Source organism: Miscanthus floridulus, chromosome 6, assembly GCF_019320115.1.
Source record: "Miscanthus floridulus cultivar M001 chromosome 6, ASM1932011v1, whole genome shotgun sequence".
Lineage (NCBI taxonomy): Eukaryota > Viridiplantae > Streptophyta > Magnoliopsida > Poales > Poaceae > Miscanthus > Miscanthus floridulus.
The window spans coordinates 48,995,653-49,000,866 of NC_089585.1; the positions used below are offsets into that span (position 1 = coordinate 48,995,653).

Consider the following 5,214-nt stretch of genomic DNA (forward strand, 5'->3'; position numbering starts at 1 on the left):
ACTCCGAACTGATTATCAACCAAGTCATGAAGGAGTCAACTTGCCACGATGTGAATATGGAGGCCTACTGCACGGAGGTCTGGAAGTCGGAGGACAAGTTTGACGACATCGATCTCCATCACGTCCTCCGGCGGGACAACGAGGAGGCCGACTCCTTGGCAAGGCTGGCATCCTCCCAGAAGCTCCCGTCGTTCGGAGTCTTCCTCGACAGCATATTTAGAGGCCCGCACGTCTCTAAGAACGTCGGAGATGGATCCAAAGTATACAGGCATTTGACACACATCAGAGACGTGTCTTTTTGGTACAAGCATGTCCATTTGACGCATCTCTAATTATACATTGTGACGCTTCATATTTTAGCGGTAAAAGATGTGTATGTCTTCTTTGTGTGTGATGCTGTCATGGTGTAGAAAACAACTATAATTACTGCAGGTAATCTCCCTGACAAGTGTTTTATTCATTACAATCTGCATAAGAAAGCAAACAGCAATGTCTGCATAGTAAATAAAGTAAAAATACAGGAGCATCACATCACATACCAAACACCCACAAGTGTTTGTTTATTGTAACAAACCTTAGGGAAAAGAAAGTGGCGGTGCCTGGCGGCACCAATACGGCTATATGGTAGTACATCTCAGTCGTGAAGGTTCCTCAGGATCATGGGAAGCCCGAACCTGGGCATCAGGGTGATCGCTTCCTTGGGTGCATGGACATACTTTGCCGAGAGCTCAAACGAGAACCTCTGAAGGATCATGGCGATCCCGATACGGGCCTCAAGCATCGCGAAGTTCTGGCCAATGCAGGCCCTAGGCCCCTGGGAGAAGGACAGCAGGGCATTCGGGGTGTTGCCAGCGCCTTTGGACACGCCGTGCTCGAACCTGGCAGGGTTGAACTCGTCGGCATCATGGCCCCAGACATCCTTGTCCCTGTGCAGCAATGCAATTGGTATCGATAGCATTGTTCCCTTGGGCACCCTTATACTGCCGAGCTGGATGTCTGAGCCTGTGCCCCTTCTTATCAACACCACGGGGCTGTAGAGCCTCAGTGACTCGAGAAGTACCATGTTAACCTGAACAGCAACAGCAACAGATGTCAATATAACATCATCCAAAATTGACTTGTCGTTTCGTTTGTACAGTTGGGGAAACCACTTTAATTTTGGAAGGGGATATATATGCGAGGTTTACCAGTTTGAGCTTGGTGACCATGTCCGGATTTGGCACTGCATTGCCACACTCTCTCAGCACCTCCTCCCTCAGCTTGTGTTGCCACTCGGGGTACCTGCTCAGCAGGAACATGGTCCAGGTGAGGAGGTGCGAGGTGGTGTCCTGCCCTGCGAATAAGAAGGTCTTGCACTCGTCCACGATCTCCTGGGTTGTGAGCATCTGGTGCCCTTCTTGCTCCAGAGCGCGCGCTTCGAGCATGAGACCGAGGAGATCGTTGCCGTATCCATTGGTGTCCTTCTCAGCAAGGCGCCCTTCGATTATCTCCATGAGCATGCTCCTCACCTTCTGGTCCAGTTTTTCAACTCGTCGCCTGCTCTTGCTAGTTGGCAATTTCAGTTTCCTTCATGTATATATATGGAGATGAATTTGGATTGAGTTCATAATTTAGTAGTACTTTATTTGCTGAAGTCATTGCCTTTACACAAAGTAGCAAGCATTGCATGCAGTTGATTAGTTGAATAATCAGTGTTTACCATAGACAACCAGGAGCTGGGATATCAAGCGATGCTGAGAATGCGAGTTCTTGGAGCTCCTTCTGCGCGAGGAACACCTCTTTGCCCTCCTAGTAGCTGCTCCCGAAGGCCGTGTGCGCGATCACATCTGAAGTCAGCTCTGAGAATTCACTGCAGAGTTCAATTTCAGCCTCATGGTTGGTATCCTGCTGTATCTGAGATTGCCATTGCTGCATCATACGCTGCGCCAAGTCTGCCATGACCACAGACATCTCCTGCGACATGATAATGCAATTATGGTTTTTTTAAAAGAGATAAATTCTGCTTTGAAGAAAGCAATGTCCATACAGGACTGGGGATACCAGTTTAAAAAGGAAATCAAGTCAGCACTAATAATGCGATTATGTTAAATAAGTTAAGGAATTAAGGGACAAAATAAACTTAACCTAAAGAAAGCACTATATAAATCATTATGCAGGAGTAATTAATCACCCTGTTCGCTTGTTGGTTTCAGCCAGCCCAAACCAGCCAACCAACAGTATTTTCCTCTCACAACAAACCAGCACCAACCAGCTCAAACCAGCCCAGAAACCAACCAGCGAACAGGCCGAATAATCACATTGTATTTGTATATGCAGTGGATCAGGTATGCTTGATCAGACGTCAGGCAGACCTTGAGCTTGTCGAGGTTGAAGGCCGGGTGCACCACCTTGCGGTGGCGTTTCCACTCTTCGCCGTTGGTGAGAACGAGACCCTTGCCAAGAAGTGCCTCCATGTTGGCGTTCAAGTAGTCCTTGGGGAACAGACCTGTCCTCTCCGCGAGCACCTGCTTCACCAGGTCCACCTCGGCGACGCAGATGGTCGGCACTGCGCCGAACCAGTACAGAAATGTCTTCCCTGAACGACAGACGACACACACATTTATGATGCAATTGCAATCAGGAATCAGATAGTGGATATATAAATATCCTATCATTCGATTATTCGAATAATGTCAAGATGAACATCACTTGCTAATTTATATACTGTTGTATAATTACAGATACGTACCGTAATCTGCCACCCATTTGCGGTACTGCGGCTGCACGATCGGGATGAAGTCATGGGAGCCGACGTCGAGTATGATCTTGCTCCCGGCTGCTTTCATCCGCTTGATCTCCGGCAGGGAGCCGACGAAGAACCTGTAGCTTGGGCCCCCGACGCCCTGGCCCCTAAACCACCTGCTGACAGCATAGGGCTTCCACACCAGAAGGAACAGCACTCTGATCAGCAGCGTGGAGACAAGCACGCACCCAAGACTGAACCGATGGAAACATCCATTTTTTTTTATCTGCTGATGGATGCGTTTGCTCGTGTGGCTGTGTACGTATGAATGATCGAGCTGAAGATGTTTTGGTTGTGTTGGTGCGTGGTTTGATCCATGGAGTGGAGACTGGACAGGTATATATAGGATTGGGAGCAGAGGGGCATGCAGCGCCACACGGCTAGTTCCTGACTTGGTTCACCTTATTATTTGGCTTTGTGCGATGCTGAGATCAGAACTGACGTCACTACTGAAGATTGAGATAGGGCTAATGAACCACGTGCATAGCCAGCAGTACCAGTGACAGCTCTTCTAGAGAAAGTGATCGACCACTGCCTGTGGCTACTAGCCTACTATGTAACAAGTACGTACTTGTTTGATGAGCTCACAACTGATGACAGCGAATTGCATCGCCTGCTGTTGGACGTCCATGTTGACCAGTCCTGGCACTACTAGAAAGCAGCCAGCCTTAATTTCTACAAAGCCACAGTAATCTGCTGGAAATTTTTTATTCGGGCTGAGCTCTGCATGTCTGTGTGCAAGTGAGGGCACCTGCTGCTTCGCCTGCACTTTTGCAGGCTGGGCCACCCCTCTAAAAGATATCATCGTATTGTTCAGAATAATCGGATGTAAAATGGGTATGGGCTACTGTTTGCTCCAATCACACATAAGAAAAGTTATGTCAAGGTGAGCGCACCTGCGGCTTCGTCTGCACTTTTGCAGGCTGGGCCGCCCCTCCAAAAATATCCATCTGATTGTTCAGATTAATCGGGTCTAAAATGGGCACGGGCTACGGTCTGCCCCAATCATACATAAGAAAAATTATTACGTGTATAATATAGACTCTCTCCGTCCCAAAATAAACACATATCTATAATAACTATCATTAGATTGAGTATAGACTATATAATAAACTTATTTGAAAATAATCGGGTCTAAAATGGGCACGGGCTCCGTCTTGCCTGACACCGAGGCCGCGGACTCCGTCTAGCCCGTCGGAGACCCATGCCGTCGCCAACCACTTCAGGTCCAAGTGTATAGGCCTGGGTCAAAGCTCTGACACCAGGGAGGAGACCGGCACGCCCCGATGTAACCCGCGACCACGACAGGCCATACCCGAGGATTCACATCAGGAACAGCGTCGGACGTATCGGTGCTGTTTTGCCTAACCCTCGTACAAACACTGACAGGCACGTCAGTTCACCACGATGTCCGCCAGGACAGAGTGGAGCGCCATGACTGGCAGACGACGCCTGCACATAGCGCCAGTGACAGACAGGGCTGCGACGTGGAGCCATCCCTATTGACATCTACAGGATCGACGGGACCTGCATGAAGGATAAGAAGGACCTAGCGATCCTGAAAGCCTTTGGCTCTCTCTGATTCTTTTTTTTCCCTCCGCTGTAACCCATACTTTCCTTTGGCCTATAAAAGGGAAAACAGGATGCCTCACGAAGGTGATCAAGGAATCGATTGATTGAGGCCAGACCCGATCGAACCATCACGAACCTATCGAACCTCAAATCAACCAGAATACAACACAAGCACATGGCTGACCAGCAACCGAGCTCTCGGCACCCGTTCACTCTTTCCACCAGAGACTTGGGACCTATCCCTCTCTCGTCCGTTTATAACCCCTACTATAAACTTTCAGTGCTAGTAATATGAGCAGCAATGTCGAACTGGACGTACGGATATTCTACCTAAACTAGTATAAACCTCGTGTCCTCTAAGCACACCATCCGAGCCAGACGCGCAATACTAGAAATTGACTCGTTGGTAATAACTCGAAACACTAACAGTTGGCGTCAGGTAGGGGCCTTTTGCGCATCTTGACATCCACACCAGGCTTTGGATGGCTAGTCACAACACCAGCTAGGTCTTGGGCACGCACGTGCACTTTGGGAGCCTAGACTTCATCGTCACGACAGATGGAGAGTTGGTGCGGCATCTCGTCGCCATCCAACCTCTCCACTTCATCGGCCTCGACGCGATCGTCGAGGCACTTGAGGAGCTATAGCTACATGCACCAGAGGCCCACGCCCTCAGGAGCGACCAGCTCCTCGGCTTCGACTACGGGAGGTTAGAGCATCAGCTCGGTGTCTTCCTATGACCCCGACCATCACGAGAGGATCTATGCTACCTCACCTTTTCGTTCACCCATGTCATGGCATAGCTTGCCGGGAGAGAACCGCTCTCGCCAGAATACCTCATCCGGAGCTCCCCGATAGTG

General features: G+C 49.4%; 1 pseudogene; it reads right to left on the reverse strand.

The window, feature by feature from the left end:
- Positions 1-377: 377 nt before the first annotated feature.
- Positions 378-2,998, reverse strand: LOC136458239 (cytochrome P450 709B2-like; annotated as a pseudogene).
- Positions 2,999-5,214: the final 2,216 nt, after the last annotated feature.